The sequence below is a fragment of the Triturus cristatus genome, chromosome 4_2, assembly GCF_964204655.1.
Source record: "Triturus cristatus chromosome 4_2, aTriCri1.1, whole genome shotgun sequence".
Classification (NCBI taxonomy): Eukaryota; Metazoa; Chordata; class Amphibia; order Caudata; family Salamandridae; genus Triturus; species Triturus cristatus.
The window spans coordinates 479347286-479375248 of NC_140586.1; positions in this window are offsets into that span (position 1 = coordinate 479347286).

A 27963-nucleotide genomic window follows, 5' to 3' on the forward strand; every position below is an offset into this window, starting at 1 on the left:
AGGTGCGCGGCCCAGTGGTTGCTGAAGACTGCAATGTCGTCGAGGTAGGCCGCGCTGAAAGCTTCTAGCCCGGCCAGGACCTTGTTCACCAGCCTCTGGAAGGTCGCTGGGGCGTTCTTCATACCGAAGGACATCACCCGAAAGTGGTAGTGCCCATCGGGGGTGGAAAAAGCGGATCGTTCCTGGGCGCCGGGGGTGAGCTTGATCTGCCAGTACCCAGCGGTGAGATCAAAGGTGCTTAGGTAGTGGGCGGCCCCTAAGCGATCGATCAGCTCGTCTGCCCGTGGCAGGGGGTAGGCATCGGTCTTGGTGACTGCGTTCAGGCCCCTGTAGTCTACACAAAATCTGAGTTCCGGGGGGGGTGCCGGGGCCGGCGGCCTTCGGCACCAAGACCACAGGGCTGGTCCACGGGCTGTCGGATGGCTCGATGACTCCGAGGGCGAGCATCTTGGAGACCTCGGTCTGTATGCAGGCTCGGACTCGGTCGGTTACTCTGTAGGCGCGGTGTCGCACAGGGGGGCTGTCCCCGGTGTCCACGTCGTGGACGCACCAGGGGGTCACCCCGTGCGTGAGAGAGAAGAGGGCAGCGAAGGGTTGCAGCAGCTTCCGGCAGTCATGGCGCTGTTCTGGGGTCAGGGTGGCGGAGAGGTGGACGCCCTCCAAGGAGCCGTCTTGGCCCGATTACCCCAGGAGGTCGGGTAGGGGCTCGGAGTCGCTTTCGCCCCCATCGTCGGTAGCCAGCAGCAGGCTTAGTTCGGTTCGGGCAAAGTGGGGCTTGAGCCGGTTGGCGTGTAGGACCCGGAGGGGGTTCCTTGGGTACTCCATGTCGACCAGGTAGGTGACGGGGCTCTTCCTCTCAACCACCTTGAAGGGCCCGGTCCACTTGTTCTGCAGGGCGCAGGGGTCCACGGGCGACATGACCCAGACTTGCTGGCCCGGCTCGAACTCGATGGTCGAGGCATTTTCGTCATACCAGCGTTTCATGTCTTCTTGGCTGGCTTCGAGGTTGGCTTCTGCCAGGGCCCGGAACTTCCGAGTCTGGTTCCGAAGGGGCCAGGAGGTACCGGTAGATGTCGGGGGGAGCATCTTGGACGTTCGCCTCCCAGCCCTCCTTGACCAGGCTGAGGGGCCCTCGGACGGGGTGCCCATACAACAGTTCGAAGGGGCTGAAGCCCAGGGATTTCTGTGGTACCTCTCGATAGGCGAACAGGAGGCAGGGCAGCAGGACGTCCCATCTCCTCCTCAGGGGCTCTTCCAGGCCCTTGATCATCCCCTTCAAGGTTCTGTTGAACCGCTCGACCAGTCCGTTCCCCTGGGGGTGGTAAGGGGTGGTGAATTTGTAGGTGACCCCACATTGTTGCCAGAGGGATCTCATGTACTTCGAAATAAAGTTCGTACCCCTGTCGCTCACCACTTCTCGGGGGAACCCCACCCTGGAGAAGATGCCCATCAGGGCCCGGCCCACCACTGGAGCTGTCACAGTGCGGAGTGGGATGGCCTCGGGGTATCGGGTGGCGTGGTCGACCAGTACCAGGATGAAGCGGTGTCCCAGGGTGGTTCGGGGGTCGAGGGGCCCCACGATGTCGATCCCTACTCGTTCGAACGGGGTGTGGACGGCTGGAAATGGTTGGAGGGGGGCCTTGACTCGACCCCCAGTCTTCCCGCTAGCCTGGCAGGTCTGGCAGGACCGGCAGTGGTGGTCCACGTCTCTCCGCATTCGGGGCCAATAGAAATGGGTCACTAGGTGGCTGTAGGTTTTGTCTCGCCCGAGGTGTCCGGCGAGGGGCACGTCATGCGCCAGGTTCAGGAGGAACTCTCGGAATCGGAGGGGAACCACCAACACCCGGCCGGCTCCCAGTTCGGTGACTTTCTGCTCGCTATACAACAAGTCATTGTCCCAATAGATCCAGTGGGTTCCCGTGGGGTCCCCCGAGGCCTGGGCGGGCGCTTGCTGTCGGGCCCCCTCGAGGGACGGGCAGGCCTTCTGCTCTTGCTGGAATTGTTCGCGGGTGGGGCCCCCGTCGTGGCGCCACTGGGCCAGCTCGGGTTATCTCGCTGAGGGAGGCGGCCTCGTCGGGGGAAAGTTCGGATGGCCCGGCCTCATCGTCAGGCTCCTCCGTGCCGGAGGAGGGGGGCAGTTCTTGACCCGTAGGCTCGTCGGGGGCCGCTGCAGCGGCTGGTTGGGTGGTCATGGACCGGGTGGTGGCGCAGGCCCACTCGGGCAGCCCTAGCATCCCCAGATGCTCTCGGCGCTCCACCTGGGCCCAGGGGGAGCTCTCTAGGTCGTTCCCCAGGAGGCAGTCCACTGGGGCGTCGTCGCGGACAGTTACTTTTAGGGTGCCTGACACTCCTCCCCACTCGAAGGGGATCCTGGCCATCCGGCACATGCTTTCGGTGTTGTCCGCGGTCCGGACAGGGCATAGGACATGCGGCAGGATCTGTTCGGGGGTCACCAGGTGGCACCGGACAGCGGTCACACTGGCCCCAGTGTCCCGGAGGGCTTCGGCCCGTTGTCCATTGATGGTGACCCACTGCTGGTACTTCTGGGTGTTGCTTGGGATGGCAGCTCGGGGCACCATTTCTCGGGAGCCCAGGCATACGAGTGACATGGCAGCCGGTTCCCACTCGGGAGACCCGTCGTCGCGGTTTTCCTCCTCTTCCTCTCCTTCCCCCAGGGCTGCGGCGGCTATTTGTCGGGGAGGGGGCCCAGCGGTCCCGTTCCGTCGGTTCACGGGGCAGGCCGGGTCGCTCGCATAGTGGCCTGTCTGTTGGCAGGCGAAGCAGGTCACTGTTGGTCGGGGTCCAGGCCTGGCGATGGGGGCCCCCCTACGGACCAGGGTCGGGGACGTGTGGTTGGCGGCTTGGCCTCGTGGCGGGCTTCTGGGCGGCCCGGCTGGGAATTCTCGACTGCGGTGGGACCCCCCTCCTCCGCCCCGCTGGCGAGGAGGTCCCGTGGTACTCCGTTGGTAGTCCCCCACGGGGTTCCGGGGGACCCGGGTGTTGACCCATCGGTCGGCTTCGGCGGCGAGCTTCCGGGGCTCGGTCAGCTTACTGTCCAGGAGGTGTTGCCTTAGTTCGACAAAGCAGTTGTTGGCGAGGTGCTCCCAGACAATGAGGTTGAACAGTTCGTTGTACGAGGTGACCTTGCTCCCTTTTATCCACCCTTCAAAGGCCCTGCTGAAGAAGTCCACGTATTCGACCCATGTGGTACCGGGGAGCTTCTTGCAGTCCCGGAAGCGCTGCCGGTACATCTCGGCTGATAGTCCGTAGCGGGTGAGTAGGGCTTCTTTCATGTGGTCGTATGATGTCATCACCGCGTCGGGGAGTTGCAGCAGGGTATCCTGGCCCTCGCTGAGGAACCTCCCCCATAGGCCGGCACCCCAATCCTTCCGGGGTACCCGATGGGAGGTCATGGCTACCTCGTAGGCTCGGAACCACTGCTGGATGTCGTCGTTTTTGTAGTATTCCTTGACGACATCCTTGGGGATATGAACCTTTGGCTCGGTCAGTGGCAGAGCGTCCCGGGCTCCGGGGGTGCTGGTCTCCCCCGTTTTGGATTTCAGTTCGAGTTCCTTGAGGCCCCTCTTGTGCTCGAGGGTTAGCCGTTTCTCTTCTAGTTCTTGATGCCGTTTCTTTTCTTTGATTTCCTCCTGCAGCCGTAGTTGCTCCAAGGCTAATTTTTTCTCCGCCAGCAGGAGTTCACCGTCCAGCCGGAGTCGTGCGAGTTCCAATTCGTGTGTCCGGACCCTCTCCCGTTCTCGCATTTCTTCGTGGGATAGGCCGGCTTCCGGGATGCTTCGCCCCCCATCTGTCAGGGTTATGGTCGGTGGCAGGTTTCCGTCCCGGGCCGAGGTCCCTTCGGCTCGGGGTGGAGTGGCCTCGGATTCTGCCCAGGCTTTCAGGGCTTTCTGCATTTCTTCCTTGGTGCCCAATCCTGTGGTTGGGATCCCTTTGTCCTTGCAGAATTGTTTCAGTTCTTTGTGGGTGTATTCTTCCAGCCTTTCTGGCTGGAAGGTTGCTGCCACGGTTGCTTCTTGGCCGTTCATGGTTCTCTATCTTTTTCCGTCTGGTTAGGTAGCGGGTGCGTTACTTGCCTGTACGATTGCGTCTGGCTCGGATCCCGTCGCTGGCCACCAAATGTTGGAGGGAGGACCACCGGGGAGTCGGGGGGACCACTCCGGGGCACCTTCCTACCGCAAAGTTATAGCCGAGCGCCGCTGAGAAGCCTCCTAGGAGAGGTCCTTCTCCTGTGATCGTACTAGGCCCAGTAACACCACCACACAGGACTCCGTATCAGATGTTTATCTCGGTACTTTATCAATGGTAGCACATTCAATATATTTACAGTGGGATCGAGTGATCCAGAAAGAGTCTCAATGTCTTTGTAGGGACAGGGTAGCGGGACAGTCTTAGTACCAGCCTGGTACGGGGAGGCTCTGCGCCAGACCTTGCGTGCTGGTCTCAAAGCAGCTCGGACGTGGAGAGCCGAGACGGTGTCTGCAGGGCTCGGGTGGTAGTTCCGCTTGAGTCGAGCCGCGACACAGTCAGCAGGGCTCCGGTGGTAGGTCCGCTTCGGTCGAGCCGCGACGAGGTCAGCTGGGCTCTGATGGTAAGTTCAACAAGGTCGGGCCGCGACAGCGTCAGCAGGGCCCCAAAGGTTCGTGAAGGTCTTTAAGCACGGTGGAGCCGCGACGTAGTCAGCAGGGCTCAGAGCGTGGTTCCAGGATGAGTCTTTCTCCGTAGGGTCAGCCGCGATCCGATCAGCAGGGCTCTTGACTCCGGGATACAACTGCTGTCTTGTTGCCGGGTCGCCCCAGATATAGGTCTGGAGCCCTTTGATGTCCGGACCCTTGCGCCCGGGGGGCAGAGAGGCCGGGTTGGGAGCGGCCAGACGCCCAGCAGGAGAGGCGCCAGGCCCCAGACAGCTGTGGGGCGATCGCAGCTAGGTGTGGAAGGACGGTTGGGGGTCCCATCGATACTGCCCTCCGCCGGGAGTGGGGAAGTGTTCACGTGGTATCCCCCTGGACAGGGGTTGGCGCCTCGATGTCGGGCCTCGCTGGGACCGAGGCCGGGTGGAGCGGGGTCACGTAGGCGGGTGCGTAGAGTCACGTACAATCCAAAATGGAGGAGCCCCGAGGTGCAGGGGACCTCGTGCGGCTTAGCGAGGGGGAACAGGACCACGCCACGAGGCCGGCTCCAAAAGTATGTGTATATGAATATATGTCATAGCTAGAAGACAATGCTGTTGCAGTATTATTTCTTCTTACTGCTAACGCTGTACGTATTATATCTTGCATACTGTCTTGCGATTGTAATAGCTCATCTCTTACACGAGAAACAAGACTGTTCAATAAATCCTTTTATTGAAACGCCCGTCTATCTATTTCTGTGTAACTCTGAAGAAATTAAGCATGTACGATTGACTGAGTGAAACTGGTATCTGTTGTTTCCACGATTCTGAGACATGTTCCGATTCTAAGGGAAACAAAGTTGTCATGTTTATGCGGTTGTCAGAAATGACTCCCTTCTTGTTTATTCAAGGAGTTTCTAGTGGCCTCTGAGTTAGCTGGCACACAAAGTAATTAAGTTTAATGTACTCAATAGAGGCATACTGACCTCAGTCCTATGCCACAACTATAGTGTATATTATTCCAATGCTCAGAGCCTATAAGGGAAATGGGAACTACACTACATGGCACCCAATGTGTTTGGTAAAGCACTAATTTAACGCTAGATACTGAAGTAACTCAGTCGTGCTTTTCTCAGATACCCCTACTCATAATACTCCATAAGACGTCTGGAGTAGGTAAGGTTAATATCTGCCATAGCTAAGTAGGATGAAAATCCTATGTATTAGCTGTTTGATTTGTTCAACGTTAAAGGATACAGTGTTCCAAAATATTGTGCACCTTATCTTTGTTTCCTTGAAACTTGTTCTACATTTTTCAAAAACAATGTCCCAAAACGGGGATAATAATACCATGACCGGTGAAGCTACGACTGACCAAGTCGTGACAGGTTTGAATCTTACAGGTTTAAATGAAACCGATGAGGGTGTTATAAACATCCATCTAAATTTAAGGAGAGCCATCACTCTAAAACTTATAAAACATGGCCTAACACCAAGAGGTGGTAGAGCTGTTTTCGTGATAGAGGCACATGAATATTTTCAGACAGAGGAATTCTATTCATGGATAGTATTCCCAGAATTAAATCCAGTAACAAACGTGTTTCACTTCTATAAAGAAGATGAATATATTCCCTTCGAGGATGTTGAAATTCCACTCACATACCAGGAACATAATCTGTGGTTTAAAGGCGCCCTAAAACATTACAATCACATTACCAGGCTCGGTCCACTAGGTAGACCAGGAGCAACATGGCCGATTTTAGCCGGCTACCCAACTCATTCTGACATCGAAGAGATGTCGGACGATGAATTACTCACTCAACTTAAAGAGTTAATAAAAATTTACAGACAGTTAGTCCAATATGTCATGCAGACTTTCACAGTCCAACCACCATTAACCATTCCAACTCAAACCCCTCACCAGGGAAATACACTAAAAGTTACTCCACAGACTTTACACGCATTCATGGGTAAAATGCCCACAAAACGTGAACAAATTCCATTCGGGATAGCTCAAACAATTACTCAAATCGAAGCAGTATTTCCTAATACTAGCCCTTATGAGAAACACAGAATCCTAACAATCTGTTTACCAGTGGGGATCACTCCACATCTGGAAGACTGCACCACTTGGGACATAGTCTTTGCTGCCATCTATACTAAAACACATGGCATTCCGTCTATTGCGGTAATACCCGATGTCCTGAAACAAATTCAAAGTGAATACGGGGCAGAGCCTGCTCTGAATTTAGGTATGAAATTACTAAAAAACTTCGACCAACAATAATATTATCTAATATTAAAGGGGAGGCAGCATCAGTGGCGATCCGCCAACGCTTAAGGGAATTTGATGTAACAGTACATCAACAAGAACTACCCAGAATAATAGAAAAATCCTATGAAGAATTAGGCAGAGATAGTTTGTGTAGGAAACCAGTTAAACCACAACTGTCTGAAGGTCCTGACAAGGACTCTATTCAACACAATCCTACATCTTCTAAAAAAAAGGGGGAAAATAACAAACAACATTCAAAAGAGAAACGTTCTCAATCCCGAGGTCGGTGGAGACCTCCTTTCAGAGGGCTCCTTTTGAGGAGTCAAAAGGAGCCCTCTGAAAGGAGGTATAACCTCAGGAATAGGGATAATTTGAGAAAACCTGACAGGTATCAAGATACTGATACACGTTCCTCTCGTACCTTTCAGATATCGTCACAGACATCCGAAAGAAGAGGACGGTCAGATCACAAAGAAGAAAGCGTAAAGTCCAAAGACGAACAACACGTTCAGAAAAACAAACCAAAACCTCAATTCACTAAGCAGAAGGTAGCAGGTCTGAAGATCAGACATGCCGAGAATTCTGAGAACACAACTCAAGAACGGAGAATGGGCTCACACAATGCTGGACAGTGCAGTAGAAGTAACAATAGCTCGCCAGAACCTGAAGGAACTTCTGGAGATAGTGGACTTGAATGAGTATATCACAGTTGAGACTGTAGACACCAGGGTTAGTACTCCACAAAGGTTATATGAAATAACACTCCGGATGGAGGGAGACATACCAAGAAAAGTGAGATCACTCTTTTGGGAGAAACTTTCAAGGAATTATGATATACTTCTAGCAGAACAGGGCTGCCTACCAGAATTTGTCAGGCAGTGCACACATGGCGAATACATCATTATGCCAGCCTTCTCCAACCATGTTCCAATACACCTAAAATATACATATGCCAGGAAATGGGCAGATGCCCAGGCCCCAGACTTATACAAAAATCTTGTAGGATGGGATGAGGACTCACCTGTCAAGGCTAGCAACTATGGTTCTAATGGCACAGGAACAGAACAACGCTAGTTTGCAATGCCCCTCACGGAACCTCCCTGCTAGTATCTCAATAAACCATTGCAGGTAAGTACCAAGGGGGGAAAGGGGAATGGGACAAAGAAGAGACAGCTCCCAATACTCTGCTTGTTCTGCCAATCTTCTTTTCTTCTTCGTAGTGTTCTTGTAGTGCAGGATAAGATTGGGAGCCTACTTCTCTTCTTACTTTTTTTTTGTTTTCTTCTTTATTTATGAAGAGAAGTGCAGTTCAGTAATCTTCTTTCTTCTTTTTCAGGGACGACAGCACCTATCCTGCTTCAGCTTCAGTGTGTTTAACTGTACTGGCCATATTAAATGGGGTTCTAGGAATTCATGTCTCTGCCTTTCTTTCTTGTAACACAGATTTAGTAAAGGCTTTTTAGCTTCGTAGTATAAATTGCAGTAATGTTTTTTTTTAAAAATGTACTTTCCCTTAAGCTCTTCCTGTGCTTGGAAAGCGTCTGGAGCTCTAATTATTACACAAGAATATCTCTGACTCTGATAGGGAGTTATTTGTTTAAGGGATGTCATTTGTATGTTAGTTTTAATTAGCTCTACATGTCCTTGAAAAGAGCCCTGATTTATGGTGTGCTAATGGTCCCACTCGAATAACTCTGACCCTGACTGAAAAGTATTTGGTTGAAAGAATATTCCCATTTTATTTAGTTGAGAGAAAACTCGGTGTGTTAAAAGAGAAGCCCGGGTTATAGATGTTTTGCCTCAGCTGACTGATCACAGCTAAAATTGGATGCTTGCATTTCTCACTGGTAAACACTGCGTGTTGAAAGGTAACACCTGCGTTCGGGAGAAACCAAATGGTTCTGACAGAAATTATCTAATGAAAACCTCTGAATATACACCAAAGGTTTAGAGGGGAACTGAGGAAGCAGTTTTAAATACTTGTATTTCACCTCTATCCTCCCGGTGATATTTAGCATCTATGCTGTTAGCTTTCCACAAAAGTTTTTTCTTTTTTTTTTTTTACATGACAAGAACTAAACAGTTCACTGACCTTGACTTTTTACCAACCGTCGAATCTAAACCCGGTGTGCACACAAACTACCCTGATTGACTTCTACGATGCCCATGTAAATTTGTTGCTCTTCCTTGAAGTACTTCGGTGAAGTACACAGTGGAATCTTGGAGCGTGCTTCACCAGTGTGTGATTAACCTAAATGACTAGACTACAACACAGCGATATGCTGCAGCAGTGTTGGAATGTTAGCGGCCATGTTGGAATTTCTACGATGCCAACTTGCTCTCCAACTCCAGGGATCAAATGCCTTTTGATGGTTTTGTAAGGGTGAAATGGTGGCCAGAGTTAAATAAGGAGGAAACCTACCGTGAGTCTTGACATAACCTCACCACAAGATACAGTTAAAAAACAACCTACTGCACAAAGACAGTACCCAATTAAGCGAGAAGCTAAAAAACAGGTCAGGGAGATCTTAGATCAACTTGAATACCAAGGGGTGACTGAAACATACACCTAATCAATGAACAATCCGTTGTTTCCTGTCTCCAAACCAGACAATACATATTGTCTAGTTTTGGATTACGGACACCTGAAAACTTGTTCTAAGGCGTTTGCAGTGCAAAATGCACACAGTACAGCATTAATGAATAACATTGTGCGTAACAAATATAAAACCACATTAGACATTTCAAATGGTTTCTTTTGTCAAAACATAGCACCTGAAAGTAGGTACTTGACAGCTTTCTCAATAATGGTGACCCAGCATCACTTTTGTCGACTCCCTCAAGGGTTCAAGAACAGCCTGACGATGACCTGGATAGGCACTTGAACAGGGTGAATACCATTATACTGGGCTTTGCCTCTGAGGGCTACAAATTCAATTAAAAAAAATCAAGAATTGCCCATATCAATGTCCTTTTCCTAAGATATGAGCTTTCAAGTGAAGGCAAAAGCCTGGCAGCTAACCTTTTAGAAAAGTGTGCGCTGCTCCAACCTCCAAAAACGCTGAAAAACTTACAGTCGATTCTAGGTTTCTTGAATTTTGGAAGAACTTACATTCTAAATTACGCAGAAAGGGTTAAACCTCTCTACAAATTAATCAAACCTGATTTCAAAATCAAAAACTTGGACACAGGAACATACAGATATCCTGCGTTCACTTCAAGCTGATATGTTAGCAACAAATCACTTACAAACACGCGTAAATACATCCAATTTAGTGATCCGAATAATTGTGGGTCAATGCGGATTCACCTTCTTAACTTTTAATGAAGGTGAAAAAGTACCAATTGCATACAAATCACAATTGTATACACAAGCGGAAATGCACTTCACTTCGACAGAAAAAATTCTGACCAGCAGTGCAAACCGCAGTAGCAAAAGAAAGAGCTCTAGCTCAGGGGAAAGGCATTATTGTCGTGACTCCGGTACCAGCCGTAGAGGCAGTTGCATAAAGCGAGCATTCCAAATGCAAAAGCTTTACATCCAAGATGGATACAATGGGTTAATTATCTTGCTGCAACAGATGTTGAATATGTTTTTGATCCTTAAAAACACAAGCATTCCTGCAAAATGAACATGAATGTCCTCTGCCTATTGAGATTCTCCCTCTTGATCAGTACGAATTTATAATTTATACCGACGGATCAGCACAACCCGCTGCGGCAAGAAAGCGAGCTTACAGTGCAGCATGCGCAATTGTTAAAGGTCGCATGCGCGATTGTAAATTCTGACCAATGGTCACTAAAACACAATCTCTAGGCGATTGTACAGCTCAGCGAGCTGAACTACAAGCATTCAAATTGGCACTTGAAAATACGGATCGCGAATTCCCCACACTTATAGTGAGCGACTCTTTTTACTGTGTTCAATCATATAATGAATATTTACAGAATTGGCTTCAAAATGGTTTCAAAGATGCAAAAGGTGGCACAATCAAGCATAAAACGCTTTGTGAACAAGTAGTTCAGTTGCGAGACGGACTACAAAACACTCACGTGATGCACACGATGAGTCATCATCTTGATGGCGTTCACGTTGCATGGAATTCATTCGCTGACAAAGTTGCAAAGGGGGCTGTGCAAACAGCTTCCACAGCTGTGATCACTCATTCAAAAACGAGAATAGACAGTGAGATATTATTGGCTGTCAGTGCTTCAAGCAAAGGCAGTGGTGCAGCGTTACCTAAAAAAGTTCCACTCAAATACTCGTATATAATTGATGCGAACAACGTTCCGTTTGCTCGAATCCCTGGAGTGGGGGATAGAGTAATTCCAAACATGGAACGTGGAGCAGCTTTGATTTATGAAGCACATCTGGGAGAGGGTCTGTCACATCAGGGGAGCTCTAAAACCATATTAACATTAAAAGAGATGTACTGGTGGCCTGGAATGAATACACTGATTCACATTTTTATCAATAACAGCACAGACTGCAATAGAGATCGCAGTGCAGAACGCCACCAGACACCAGGCTGCGAAGTAGCCTGCCCAGTACAGACACCATTGTTAGACAGCATTAGACTATGTACTCGCAGGCGTTCGTTTGGACAAATGCAATTCCAAAATCACAAAATCAAGGTTCCTATGGATGTGGCCTCAGCGCTCGGCTGACGCTCGAACTGTTATAAAAGATTTGCGAGTCTTTATCGGCACATACGCAATTTGCACACTACATTCTGACCAGGGCCCTGCGTTTAGCTCTCGAGGTTACAAAGAAGCCATGGCCTGTTTGGGCGTTGCATTGCGGTACTCCTCTCCATTTCATCCTTAGGGAAATTCAGTTGTGGAAAGGAAAAACCGGGACATAAAGCAGTGTATCAAAGCTAGGGTATTAGGGTCGGGTGATGGGTGGGTCAAACATCTTTATGGGGTCCAACGCTCATCAAACAATTTGCCAAGAAGTTCTCTAGTGGGGGTCACTCCATATGAGGTCCTATTTGGGACAAGTATGTGGGTTCCAGATCTCGAATGTAAAGGCACAGTGGTGGAAAATAAACCATTTGAAATCAAAGATCGTTTGGCTGTTTTACAGAACTTAAATGAACTAAGATCGAAACAAAGCAACGTGTCCTGAAGCCAACCACCACTGGGGAAATTCCAGCCATCCCAGCAAGGCCTGTCTGGATCCCAAAGCTTGGGGATCTAGTCAGAGAGAAGATCGTGGACAAGAAGGAATTTGGGCCTTCTTACAGACAACCAGTACCTGTCCTAGCCATCCACGGAACAAGAACAGTGCTTCTGCCGCCCTTTGCTGGAAAAAAGGAGTACAGATTTGTGTCAATCGACCTCCTCAAACCACACTATGTGGCCAATACTAAGCAGTAGGCCTTGTGGACTCTGACCAAGTAGCAAACGCACTCCTCTAGCTACCATTCAAGAGGTTCAAACTGAAAGACTCATCACCATCGAGGAGTCAGCAGTAAGAAATAAAGGACTAAGCAACAATGCTATGGAACTCATTCCTCTTGAAACCCAAATAACAGCTCGTCCTAATACACCTGTCTACACCAACGTAACACGTGATCAACAGGTGCCAGCGATTTCAACGAATCCTGATGCAATTTCAACCATTGACAGAACTGCCTCTGGCTATTTCATTAACTTTGATACATTTTCTGAGGATCCAAGCGAACTGGAAATGTCAGCCAAAAGAACTTTCAAAAAACGAGCACAAGACTTTTTCATCTCCTGGTTTCACCATGGATTGAACTATGGATTAGTTCTGGAATACTTTTCTTTCTGATTTGGCTAGTTTTAGTAATGAGCATGCTGATAAATGGAAGATATCTTCACTTGGACAGAAAGTAAAAATGTGAACTTACTTTTGAATCCACACAAATCATCCCATCGTGAAGCAAGAGACTTGTCAGCAGTGAACATTACAGCCGTTCCTAAACAAGATGGTATAGTTTGGGACAAAACTGATTATGATATATTCGGCTTGTCAGAACTTTTGAAGATTCCACAATTCATTAAGTGACTTTATTACCTCCAGTACCTATTCTGATGATTGGGACTTAGAGACTGTTAATAACATGGTGTCTGATCTAGAAAGGTCTGCTGCATTCTCTAACCATGAATACTTAGAGGGTTGAACAGCTTTATTGTTATAACCACTATGGTCATCATTTCTTGCATAAATCTGCAACACTTAGACATGTATTTATGAATAACCAATGGGAACATTGTCCTACACCACCAAGGAAGCTCAAAATCGTTTGCAATGAAGTTTCCATATTTTTCAGGGTACAATACATCCAATCCGGAAACATTTTACTTTAAGAATGTGAACAAACCAGGAACGAAAAATATGTTAACCAATACAAAACAGATTTATTCTGCAGCCTTTATTGCCCAACTGTCTAGACAGGGTTTCGACTTTTGGAAAGACACAATTGACACAAAATCTGTCTGGGGTACAAAAGTGCAGGTACAGAAGATAGAAGCTTTGTCTAGAGCCTGCATCATCCCACAGCAAATAATGTTTTTGAATGACACTGTCCAACAATCATCTTGCTTCGGGTTAGCCAAGATCAAAGACAGGAACACACCATCCATACCTACACCTGCAAGTTATCATAGCACTACACAGGGGAAGGTCGACGTACATACAATTTTACAAAATAACAGATCAGATCCTGAATAGGAAAAATGGTTGCTCTGGCCCACAGACACAAACATGTGTCAAGAAAGATTCCTGAACAGAATACAGGGTTTTAAAATCAATAGGCCAGACCCACGTTATGTTCAAAGACAGCATCCAGGGGTAGTAACAACATACAGTGTAGAAAAATTATGCCTTGATTGGATACAGAAATCTACGCTAGAGGATGTGAAACAACACTTATCTTTACTTAAAGAAGGCGCAGACCTTAGGGATTTCTTGCTAGGTCCAAGAAAACCGCGTAAAAAATGTTTCATAAATACCGGCATCTATGCTGTTTATAATGAAATATGGAAGGTTACCCAAGCAGACGCCGCAGAAAGAATACGAGAAATTGATCGTATTAATTTAGAGAAATCTCTCGCTGTGGCCGACAATGGGTTAATGACTCTGTCATCCAGGATATATTCACTGGGCAACATTGTATCCTCTGCTATAGACATTGTGGAACAAGATTTGGTCCTGCTGAGACAAGGCCAGTCTCAATTACGTTCTATTCTGTTATTAGGCTGGACGCTACAAAACTTGCGTGCAGGCTATGTGCCTTGGCGTTTCATCAACACGTCGTCTCTGTTTTCAGAATACAATCTCACTGATAAACAGATCGAACTGGCACAGAGGGGAGCAAAGTATACAGTGCTGAGCATTGAAAAACTGGAAAAATTGCCATTTACAGTAGCAGAAAAAACAGCTACAGAATGGATCATTCATGGCAAAATAACTCTGCCTGTTACAACTTTCCATTTTCAGTATTGCCTCAAACAAATGCAAGCAGGCATATATGAAAGGTTCGGTAAAGAATACATCAAGACATCCTGGGATTTACCTTACACATACTCAGATGTTGGAGTGGGGGCGTGAAGTGTTTCTTAGCAGTACACTGAAAATGCACTGAGCGGTTCACTCATATGTCAGGATATTAGTTTTCATGGGGCCTGTAGCGGTTCTACTGCAAATTTATCCTGCCACCTGCAAGGTTCACCAGCTGCTGTGATTAATCCAACGTTTCGCCAACGTTCCAATGGGAGTTACCTCATGTTGAATGATCAGAGCTGTTGTGGCATGTTGCCAGGCATCCCATATCTGGTAACGGTTGGCTCCAGGGTCACTTGTATGCAAGTTTTGTTCCCCCAAATAGACACAGTCAGGGAGTTGCCTTTTTGGCCTTCACTGAACATCTCTTCTATACGAATTGATACTTTAAGCAGAATGAAAGCCATTCTTTTGGAACAAACTGTGCCTTTGACCTCGGCCAAAGAAACCTATGATCTACAAATTGCAAGGACTTCGGCTGAGATATAGGCTCTGTTACGTTCAAACTGCCCTACACATTTCACTGAAATGTTGGGACGTATCTTAGACATGTCTGATACGAGCGGTATTAGTGCATGTATTTAAGACCATATGTTCAGGACTGTTAACACCTTTTCAAGCAGTCCTCGGAATCATTCCAAACTTCGTTGACTTGGTGTTTTGTGGTCTGCCGCAAATTTTAGCACTCATTGCAGGAATCCTGTTTTTATTCCTACTACTACGCTATGGCAAGCCAATCCACCAGCGTCACTCCCAGCACCTTGGAGAAAGCTCTCCTGGAAAGGAAGTGTCGTGAGCGCATAGTACAACTTTTGGGCTTACCTCGTCTACGAGAATTAAATACCACATGGTTTCTGTCATTCAGACCAATCTGGCAAGATTGCATCTTACCTGTTCTACGCTGCCTTCTTTGTGGTGAATAATGCATGCTAGACATCTGTCTAACACTCCCATCAGTCATGCCAATGGATATTAATAATCTGCTGGACCCGATTATGGCCCATGCTCTGTGTTGTCCCCAGAGGCTACCAATCCTGATGACGGCATTCGTTGAGATCTCACAGACACAACCTGCTACTGCTGAGGTACGAGATGGATCAACCGGCACACAGGTAACATAGGAAACGAACATTGCTATTGGCGATGCTTCACATTTATGTGCAGCTAATCTTCTAAACGAGGTATTCCAACTATCACCGACATCGATAGATGATCTTTTGTCTACAGGAATAGAGGATTTCATGTTTTCACCAGCTCCTTACACTGACTTTTGATTCGACTCACAGTGTACCGGGAAAGCTACGAATTTGGCCTTCATTTTTCAAAACAAAGACAAAACCTTGGAACTTTTTTATACAATTTGTTTTTCTCTCTTCTCTCTAAAAATTGAATTTTTCTTTTTATGGCGAAGTAATATGCTTAAAGTAGAACTATTCATAGAGAACAGACTTCTTTGAACACTTCCAGGGACACATTGTCACCTTTATTCACCACAATTTCATATATGTACCATGACATAAAATGGCGTTGACCTTTCCTTCTGTAATCGTGAGCCATTTCATCATATGGATATATGTTTCTGTTCATTCACTTAGCATTCACTGTAAACATATGCTTAGAATGGAACATTGCTGAAATATGTACAGCAACATTGTATTTCATGTCTTGCAAACGTTTTTTACCATAAACTTATTTTAGTATGCTTTTACAAATGTTTTTAGCAACATGTGGTACTCAGTTTTAAATGTTTAGCATTTCATGTTTAGCATTTAGTCTTATCGTTCATTCGAAAGTGGAGTGGGTGTTGTGTTTCGATTTAGATGTCCGTACATAGGTTTTCCTAAATCATGTCCTTATATAGGCACAATTCGCATTGCCCTTTTTTAGGCATAGAATCCCAGTCCTTATTTAGGCATTAGCCATGCTATCCAAATACAGGCATGGTCACCTAAATCCGTCCATCCCCACGTCACAACAAGTTCTTAGGAACCAGACCCTTAGGCCATTGGGACTTTCCCTAGCTAGGATTATTGATTTCTCCAAGAACTCTTCTATTGTGCATGAACTACTATTCCTTAGGGGCTCATTCATGACGTCTTCCTCTGCCCGACTTTACGTCAATGCTAACATTCCTAAGCACCTTCCAGGTAAAAATATACCTTCCATTACCATGGCAAACCACGGCTCGGCTGCACAGCTCGTTAGGGCTCGCCACGGCAAGTTTGGAAGAATTCGAGTCCCCGCCTGACGCACTGACCAGACGCTGTCATCCATGCTCGCAGAGAATCCAGCTTCCAGTGTTCTGAATCCGTTTGCGTGGTGTTAAGAGTTTGAGACCCGGAAAGAGATTCCCACCTCTCTCATTCTAAGGTATGGAGCTGACTAGAACCTAGAGGGACTCTTGGCATATGGAAAACTATAGCTTACCATACTATAGAATGCGGCACCTACTTCTTACCTTGTACTACACTTAGGTTAGGTACACTGGGGTAGAACTATTTAGAAGCATCAAACGAGTATCCACTTTTTAGCCTATGTTATATATGTATGTGTATATGAATATATGTCATAGCTAGAAGACAATGCTGTTGCAGTATTATTTCTTCTTACTGCTTACGCTGTACGTATTATATCTCGCATACTGTCTTGCGATTTTAACAGCTCATATCTCTTACACGAGAAACAAGACTGTTCAATAAATCCTTTTATTGAAACGCCCCGTCTATCTATTTCTGTGTAACTCTGAACAAACTAAGCATGCACGATTGACTGAGTGAAACTGTTATCTGTTGTTTCCACGATTCTGAGAAATGTTCTGATTCTAAGGGAAACAAAGTTGTCATGTTTATGCGGTTGCCAGAAACTACTCCCTTCTTGTTTATTCAAGGAGTTTCTAGTGGCCTCTGAATTAGCTGGTACACAAAGTAATTAAGTTTAATGTACTCGATAGAGGCATACTGACCTCAGTCCTATGCCAACCAGCCAAATCTGCGATGCGATCCTAAAACAGGCGATAAGCCGCATTAGCAGGACGACTACCTACAGTATAAAAGGGAGCCCAGCCCAGAACCACATCTGAAGACCAACACATGTCATAGAGCTACTGACCATGCAGCTCTGACACCCAAGAAGGCCACAACACCCACTGCCACCACCCCCAGGACCTCCCCCTCGGACCACCCCTCCTCCTACTACCACAGAGGTAGCGCAGAACAGCGGACCTTACCAAAACGGCATGGCCCCTCAGCCACACAATAGCTGAATGTTGGGAGACGTGGAAACCAAGTATGTGTGAAGAAGGCAAGTCACCCATCAATAACAATGCACACAATGCCAAGTGTAGCGGTAATGTGCTGGACAGACCTCACTATGCAGAGCACAGACCTCTTCATGTGTACATATACTGCTAGTGCTTGTACTGTTGTGGACAGTGGACGCAACTATGTTACCTCAGGTAGTGGGGAAGATCTCAGTCATGTAGCTGTGTCCCCCCTCCTGTAAGCGGAACCGGAAGCAGAGTGGGCTGTTCCAACGTACGCCACTCCAGCTTAGAAGTGTGAATGAATAGACCGGGGCTCTGGGCGTGGTTCACTTCTGGGAAGGCCAACGCGTCTGCCAGAGCGGTGGCCCTCACCCTGCTACGAGGCCGCCGCTCTGACCGCCGGCCTCCTCGACACAGACCCTCTGCGAACCCAGCGGCACTGCACCGCAGAGTTATGTCTGTACAGACTACTGCCTTTGATGTACACTGCAGACAGCAAGGCTCACAATTCAGATCGAGTCGCGATTGCAGATGACACAGTCCAGTAGGCAAGAGACATTGCTCCCAGTGCGGCCCACCCAGACCAAGCATCATCGCAGGCTGCGCACACGCTGTGTGCTTCAGGTGCCACTAACTCAGTGCACCACAAGTCATCACCACGTTGCCTTATTAAGGCAAAATTCATTAGACAAAAGACATTGCTACCAGTGCGGCCCGCCCGGACCACGCATCATCGCTGGCTGCACTCACGCTGAATGTTTCAGGTGCCACTAACTCATTGCACCATAAGTCATCGCCACATAGCCTTATTAAGGCAGAATTAATCAGGCAAAAGACATTGCTACCGGTGCGGCCCGCCTGGACCACGCATCATCGCTGGCTGCGCACACGCTGAGTACTTCAAGTACCACTAACTCTGTGCAGCTCAAGTGAATGCCACATGGCTGTTGGCCCTTGCTGACCGCCGCCTTCGGCCTACACTTCGGTTAGCAGGGCTGACAATTCAGATAGAGTCGCGATTGCAGATGACGCAGTCCAGTAGGTTGCAGACATTGCATCCAGTGCGGCCCGTCTGGACCACGCATCATCGCTGGCTGCGCACACGCTGAGTGCTTCAGGTGCCACTATCTCAGTGCACCACAAGTCATCGCCACATAGCCTTATTAACAATTAAACTGATAAGATATCATATTGTGCAAATACGCTAAAATGCAGGAATGTTCTAGACAATTATTACAGTACTATGATAGTATAAAGTGCAACATACATTGAATATACATTCTATGCATTACACATGAGCAATCTCGTCCGTACAGTACCTAGATATCATTGATGTGCCTATGCAGTAATAAATAAAATTACTCTAGCTATATGTATAAACAAACCTATAGTTCATACAGTATACGGTTCACAATGGTACCCAGTGCAAAATTATGTGGTGCTATTTATGTCAATCAATGCTGTACTACTAAATTTCACTATGTCTATTCATATAGAACAAAGCATGTGCACAGATATGCTAGCCTTTAATACACACTATAGTAGGTAAATATGAGCACAGTTGTTATATCTAAACTTCATAAACCACAGATTCAATATCTCATTCTTGATATCTTCAAAATATGGATAATGTGCAAACTCCCTATAATAGTGCAATGAAACCAATCGCCTTTTAATGTTCCCAAAACTGAATGTGTATAAACAAACATGAAATTAAAATCACTGTGCTAGTGCAGTCAGGAAACAATTTAAAATAAAGTCAAGAGTAATGTAGCAACCTTATTACACCCATTAAAAACATAGAAAAGAAGGCCGAATGTGTGTCAAATATATGTAGAAATATATAAAATGATAATCTTAGGAGAAATATTGCTTTCCCAGCACAACGGTATCACTGAATCAAGGTGCATATCATGGGGTTCTATACATAATTGTACAAGTCTTCCCCCATGTTCAAACCTAGTGGGACCTTCGTATCTAGAAGCATGATGTATTTTGTCTCTAGTCTACGTAGCTGTTTTTCACGGTTCCCTCCTCTAGGGTGTGCTTGAACAGAATCAATAAAAAAGTTGGATCCGAATTAACGATCGCCCATAAACTTTATAAGATACGGACATGAACTTGAAGCTTAGTGCTTCCTATGTAACGCAACTTGCAGCTACATTGTAAGACATAAACTGCATCGTCAGTTCTACAAGTAAAGTGTCTGGTCATCTTGATCATCTCATTTGAAAAAGCAGTTTTGTAGGACATGAGATTAACCCCAAATTTACATGCCCTGCATGTATTGCACTTAAGAAACCCTCTCATAGGTGTAAGCCAACTGCCAGCTTTGCATGTCTCATGGCTAGTTTGTACCAACTCATCACGCATGGAGTATGCCCTACGGAAAGTAACAACTGGTTTAGCAGGCAGTATATGCTTGAGAATGGGATCAGTGAGAGTTGACATCGGAGGCAAGATGGCGTCCACTGGGTTGGACGCGTAAGCCGGCTGCTCTCGGGTGACCAAAACCCCTCACGCCATGCTCATATTATATGAATACCTTTGAGAGAGGAGTTGAAGGGAAGGGCTGTGCGCGATCCTGATTGCCGCGGCCGCATTTTCATCTAAATTGTCGCTGTTGGTGGCTGTGCGTCCGGAGTCGGAGCTGGTGTTTTCCTCCGGCGCCTGCATACTACGGCGGCTGCAGAGGGCTGGACAGAGCCGCGTTAACGATGCCTCCCAAGGCAGCAAGATGGAGGACTCGCCCTCTGGTGGACAATGCTGGAATTTCAACTAAAAATACATCTAACACAGTGAGTGGCTCTATATCGCCAAATAAAGACAAAGACACTGTGTTAAAGGGAGGAAAAGGAGGGTAATTGACGGAGAACATTGTAAAGCGGACTATACCGCTATTATTCTCTGCTGGTAAACCAAAGGATAAGGGGGAAGTTATCCAACCTCCTAAATGCATATCTTCTGCTATGGCATTAGGACTCACCTCAGAATTAGAGAGGATTGAAAGTGCCTGCAATTTGAGAGATGTTGACGCTGTTGATATGGATAACATCAGCGTGGGATCACCCCCTATATCTAGGGCTGTCCAAGTCAGAGAACACGATGAGGATATTAACAGGGAGGGGAGGTTTCCCAGCAATTCAGGTGAACACCCTACTCTCGTACCTCTTGTTGGTCCCGGCTCTAAATCCAGATTGATTAGGGACAATGACACCGGCTCGGCTGCAATTCAGGACACAATAGGTGACGCTACCTGTCACAAATCTACAATGCAGGATATAGATACTGGGGACTATTTTTTCTCATTATCTGACCAGTCAAACTCCTCGAATGACGACCTTGAGTATATGTTAGGGGCTTCAGCTAGAGTTGGTCTGCAGGATGATGAACGTAGTGATGGTAGTGTACAACTGGAGGACTCTGGGGATATATCAGATAGCAGCCCCCGCACAGTGCGCAAAAAATAGATCGGAAAAGCGGTGCCAAATCAAGGAATGGCGGCAATGGAAGTGATGTTCTACAGTGGGACTATTCCTGCTCAACTGACTTAAGCATTGAGAGGGGGCGAGCCATGGGAACCACTACCGAATCATCTATCAAGACGCCCGAGGATATATCTTTAACATTGATCTATCAAACTATGGTCACTCACAGAGAGGAAGCCCGAGTAGAGAACCAGAGAGTACAGGGCTCATGTCGCAAATTACAGAACTCGGTACGACGTATAGCCAAGACCTGCACTGAGTTCAAGATTTAGTGAAGCAGAAGCAAGAATATCCTCTCTCGAAGACGAACTGGTTGCACAGAAGGCTTTAACCGAATCTTTACGATCCCTAAAAGATGATACACAATGGAAGTTGGCTGACATTGAAAATCGCTCTCGAAGGAACAATCTTAGAGTTTTGCAAATTCCAGAGGGGGTCGAAGGTCAAGACACTCACAAATTTATCATCGATTTATTTACAGAAGCTTTTCCAGAGCTGAACAAATGGGATTGGTCAAGAGAAGTAGAGAGAGCGCATTGATTCCCATTTCATCTTCGCCCAAGACCTGGCCAATCTTTGGATAGACCTAGAGTGATTCTGATCTCTCTTAACAGTTTCTTGGCTAGGGAAGATGTGTATTCTTTGGCACGCCCTGATAGAAAAAGGGCAGGGAAAGGGCTCGAATTTTTTGTAAGGCCTGACTTTAGCCATTTAATGGTGGAAAGCTGCTGGCACTTACGTCAGCTTATTGCACCATTTCAGGCCAAAGGAGCGCAAGTCTTTTTGTTAAACCCAGCCAAGCTTAAAGTTATTGTTAAGGATCAAATCCGGTTCTTTTCCTCCGAGATAGTAGCAAAGGAATTTTTACAATCTTTGTGAAACGTGCTTAAATGGGGGATCTTAGCATGAAGTTGGTAGATTGAAAAGCTGGGCAGGAATTCAGGTCCCAATTTGTAACTATATCTATTGTTTTTCTGGTTAATGTTTAAAAAAAAAAATAATAATTCTCTTCCCTTTTTCTCTCTCTCCTTTCTCTCTTTCCTCTCTTTTGTGTGCTGTTTCACCCTATGTCGAAATCTGATGCTATAATCAAGGTGTAGTTGGCATCAGCAATAGGTTTATGGTCTAAGGATGTTTTAAATTTACATGATCTATATGATGTCTTGTCTGGTTCATAGGGTGACGGGCATGGTGCGGGGGCGTTCACCTGGGTGTTGGTAGCTTGACATCACAGGGACTATTGGTTCCAAAGCCTCATGGAAGGGTAGGGGTAGGGCGGGATGGGGAGGGTTCGGGAATGAGCAATGGGGGGGTTGGAGGGTCTGGGTGGGGTAAAATAAAAAAATAATCCACAGTATCGATATAACTTTGGGTTTGAGCTTAAGTCTAAGCTTAATTGATTTAATGTCTGTTTACAGAGAATTTAATATTGGATTGCCCCTCTATTTATCTAATGGCTAGATTTGGGTTCCGAATATGTTCACTGATTGTATGTGGTTTAATTAGCTATAATAAAAGAAAAAGGGTAGCCGCTGAACTTCGAGTGATTCAACCAGATATGGTTTGCTTACAAGAAACCCATGTACCATGGGGTAAACATAAAATTCTAGCGGAAATGGGTTTTGTGCTTCTAGCAGCTTCTCAGCAATCTCTATCCACCCGGGGAGTGGCGGTATTAGCTAAACCTGCTATACAAAGTATGGGACGGGTATTGGCTGACAAGCTGGGGCAGTGGCTTATCGTAGAATGCTCAATAGGGGGAAAAGTATTTACGCTTTGTACTGTTTACGGCTCCAATTTTGATGAAGCCTTGGTGTTGCAAAACCTTAATGTGGAGCTCGCTTTATGGCCCACCCCTTTGGTGCTATGTGGAGATTTTAATATCAGCCTGACTAATAAGGAACTTCAGTCGGACACGCAAAATTATAATGGTAGGAAACCCAGAGTTTTCAAGGCACTAGCTCATTTACTTATGGATCATGGTTTGGTTGATGTATGGGATTATCTTTGTCCACTTGATCCTGGATTTACATTCTATTCCCATCCCCATCAAAAGCTAGTACGACTAGATTATTTTTTTGCTTCGCCGACGTTATTCACAGAAGCTAAAATCCTAGTTTTTCCAAGAATTACATCTGACCATGCACCAGTAGTCCTCGATATATCCGCATTAGGCTTTTATGTAAATCTACGAACTTTTACTTTTAATAGGAAATTGCTTCTGGAAAAACTTTTTATAGATCATATTAAAAACTGGATCAAGGTTTTTTTTCAAGATAATCGGCATTCAACCTCCACTGGAGTCTTATGGGATGCCTTTAAGGCCCGTCTTAAAGGGGAGGTCCTGAGTTATGGATTGTACCAGCAAAAGAAAGCTAAGCTTGTAATGCAGGAATTGAATATCAAGCTTAAGGCTGCGGAAGAAAATTTAACACAGGGGATTTGGGCCAAGAATGATATTATTGCTCTACAGACTAAGGTGGCGAGATGTAGGGCTAACATTAATTTATCCTGGAGCAAGGAAATCGCTGCTAAATATCTAGTATATAAAAAGGAATGTTATAAGTATGGAGAAGGGGTCGGGCGCTGCCTGGCTAATAGATTACGCTCTAAGGAAGCCACCTATAGAATAGCTGGTATGAAGAACTCGTTAGGTGATATGATCTATGATCCCCAGGAAATTGTTCAGATCTTTTTTGAATTTTATGAAAATCTCTATTCCGGAATACAGACAGGGGTATTTACAGGGGACTCAGCAATACAACACCTGGTGGAACGAATCGGTCAGGAGGAGGCAGAGATTTTGGAAAGCCCTATTTGGCAGAGTTAGAACTAGCCAAAAAAAGTATGGCGATTGGTAAGGCAGCGGGCCCCGATTGGCTCCCTTCGGAGGTGTATAGGGCTTTCTTTGAGGAGATTAAAATAGATCTATTGGCCGTCCTCCAAGACGCTCAGATGGGAAATGCACCGCAATCTTGGGACGAGGCCAACATTGTTATTTTTAGGAAAAAAGATAGGCCACCGGATTTGCCAGGGTCATATCACCCAATCTCCCTCATCAATTGTGATGGGAAGATTTATGCTAAAATCCTGGAAAATAGGTTAGCAAAGGTTATCTCACCTTAAGTCTCCCAAAGACAACATGGATTTATTATCGGCCGGGGGACTGTGAATCACATTAACAGAATTGTTACGCTCTTTGACATTGCGCAGGTTGAGGCTAGGGATTTAGGGCTTTAGGGCTAGATCCTATTAGACGCCGAGAAGGCGTTTGATCATGTGGCGTGGGATTTCCTCTGGGGGGTTATGCAGCGGATGGGGTTTGGTCAGGGTTTCATCCAAGCTGTAAAAGTATTATATCGATCGCCCATGGCTAGGATCTGTACTATGGGTCTGGTCCTTGCTCTCCCCTGCTGTTTGCCCTTTATATTAACCCTTTTTTAACAATCTTAGAGAGAAGTACTCAGATTAAACCTTTTTGCGTACTGGAAAACCAGTTCCGTGTATTCGCATACGCGGACGATATTGCCATTATAACATCTGACCCTCATGTTACTATCTCTGAAGTAGAACGCCTAGCATCTGAGTTTGGCATGGTGTCGGGCTATAAGTTCAATACATCTAAAACCCAGATTCTGTGCACTAAACAGATCATGGCCAGCGACCCCAGGGTGGTTAAGGAGGTTACTTATCTGGGAGTTAAGATCCGAGAAAACCTGAAAGATCTGGTCGATGTTAACTGGGGGGACATCACTCGCAAAGTGAAGCAAGCGTTAGATAGTTGGGAAGGCCTACATCTCACTTTGGTGGGTAGAGCTAACATTCTTAAAATGAATATACTCCCGAAGGTGTTGTATTTCTTTAGATCTGTACCGTTGGTGGTATCCCGTGCCCAGTTACAACATCTGCAAGCACTGTGTGCTTAGTTCCTGTGGGCTCCAGAGAAACCCCGGAGAGCAATGCATCTCATGACTCTTCCCAGAGAGAGGGGGGGGGGGTGGTCAGTCCCCGACTTTACACTCTATTATTATTCTTGCCTTCTATTGAATATGCAGATAATGCTGACTGGAGAAGACGTCAGCAATTTGGCCGAGGCTCCTTCAATTTATCAGATGGTTTTGGGTTCAGAAGTCAAGAACTGTCTGTTTAAGAAACTGGATAGAAGCTATTATAAAAGAACACGTTTTAAAATTCTAGGGGCTGCATTCAAAGTCTGGAATGTAGTCCGAAAATTATTACAAATTCAGAGATTAAACTTCTATACTCCAACCACGGCCGTAGGTATTTTGCCATCAATATTTCATGATCAAGTTGCTAGTAGTTGGAGGCGGAATGGCATCTCTCAAATCGGGGATTTTTATGAGGCTAGGGGGCTTTATACTACTTTTTTAGATTTGGCAGAAAAATTCTCTCTCCACAAAAATCTGTTTTTTAAATTCTTACAAATACGTGATTTCTTGAGTAAAGTACCAACGACGTTGGTACCACTCAAAATAGTTGAAGCTATTAGGGGTCAAGAAAAAATAGGGTTGTTTTATAAAATCCTATTAGCTTCAAGGAGGGATGATTTGGAAAAACATAATTGTAAGTGGGCAGCAAAAGTTGGAGAGCCTGGTGTGTCTATGGAGAAGGCTATTGCCATTGCCGGGGAAATTTGTTTATCGGCGAATCTTAAAGCTCAGTGTTTTAAAACTGCATTCAATCTTTATCATACTCCGGCCAAGATGATGAAATGGGGGAGGGGCAATGATGGCAAATGCTTCCGATGCAGCACGGACAACGCTGATAGTCTCCATATTTTTTATGATTGTGTTAAACTAGGGCCATATATACAACACAAAGAGAAATTCATGAGAAATTGTGGGGGTCAGGGTCAAAATCTCTGCCTCTATGATGTTGCTGGGGGTTGGTGAGGATCTCGAGCAAGGGAGACCCATGCAAAAATATCGGTTTTTGCTTTTTATCGCTTTGGCGGTTGCTCGACTATGTCTAGCCTCTTTTTGGCTCCAGTCGGAAGTACCATCTTTTGAAATGTGGCGAGCCCGGTTCTATAATATATATAACTTGGAGCACAGTTTGTATTCTGTGAAAGGATCAAGGAAACGTAAATTAGGTTTATACATAATATGGGGCAATAGCTGATCATATGAAATGTTGAAAGATAACTAATCCAAATTAAATTATTTCTTGTTTTGTAGTATAATTGAATGAAATCAATTGATGTTTTTTTTCGCCATGTTATTTGATTCTGTATGTATTTCATTGATGTTTTTGATACTGTGGATAATAAAAATATATAAAAATAAAAAAAAGTGAATGGGATCAGTGAGGACAATGGGCCATTGTTGATTAATAATTGCCATTATCCTCTTGGCTTGTCTACTGTATGTAGTTATCACTCTCATGGTAATCTTACCTTTCTCTGGAGAGACTAGTCTATTGATGACATCAGGGGTTATTTCTATATATATAAGTTCCGAGTTCCTGCCAGGAAATGCCGTGCACCTGCCTTTACGTGTCGGTGCCAGCAGTGGCGGCAGACAGCCACAATAATCCAAACGTTCCACACTCCAAAGAATGAAGCAGCACACCAAATTAACAAGGAGTGATTTATTTGCAAAGAAACAATGTGTATCAGCCGGGACAGCCTTTGTCAAGTTACCCAAGCCGTTCCTGGTCCACCAATAAATGCTTGTGACATCACTATAGACATAGAAGAGTTACTGCAGCATTGAGAATGTAATTCATTAAATTGCAATCACCATCAATAGTTATGTGGAAATTACAATGTAATTCATGAAAAGTAAGGCTTATGATAATAAATTCATAATTAAATTCAATTTAACAAAAATAAAAATGAAAATAGAAAAATTAATCAGTGTGACAAGAAGCATTTCCACTCTGTACCGTAAGTAATCAAAAGCGTTCCACCAAGTGTAGCCCATGGATTCTCTCTTCTCGTGTTCTGAAACTTATTGAGTATATACAGCCAGTGCTATATAAATATTATGCATCGCTAAGTTTTTTTAAAACACGAAAACAAAATTGCAGCAATTCCGCCACTTGGCCAGTGATGGTCACATGACCTAGAACAATTCTTACATCTAGTACGTGTTGGAAATACAACTGGACGGTTAAATAATCCTCCATTTCAATAATACATAAAATACAATTTAAACATAGACACAACGCTAAATCATCAGCGACATCACGATATCATGGTCATCAATTCGTCAATATACACGGTAAACGCCCCATACTTTTTATTTACCTGGATAAGAAGCTTGGATAAAAGAATGTAGAATAGAACATGAAAATGACAAGATGTGTGTGTGTTCCAATTTCTATATTCCTCATACGTGTGAACACAAAATTAATTAACATGGATCTAGGAAAGGGCAACTAGATACCTTACCATTCTTCACATGTCGAATGGTCTTCAACCCAGCAGATATTCGAGGCTTAGCTGCTGGATATACCAACAGGCAACCTATTACGAGTGTCTAATATTTTAACTCAATAATTATGAAGGGTAGTTGAATATGTGTATATACACACAATCCCGGGCCAGTACCCAAAGAGAATTGCGTAAGTATCTATAGCCCCAATCCCTGACCATGTGCACATATGTAACAACATTATACCCCCCCAACCCACATCTAACTGGGCAACACATGGAAGAGATCAAACAGTATATACATTTGTGGAGTACTACCTGCATTATGGACTATGTATTGTATCTGTTGCGCTTACACAGTTGTTTTGATACTCACC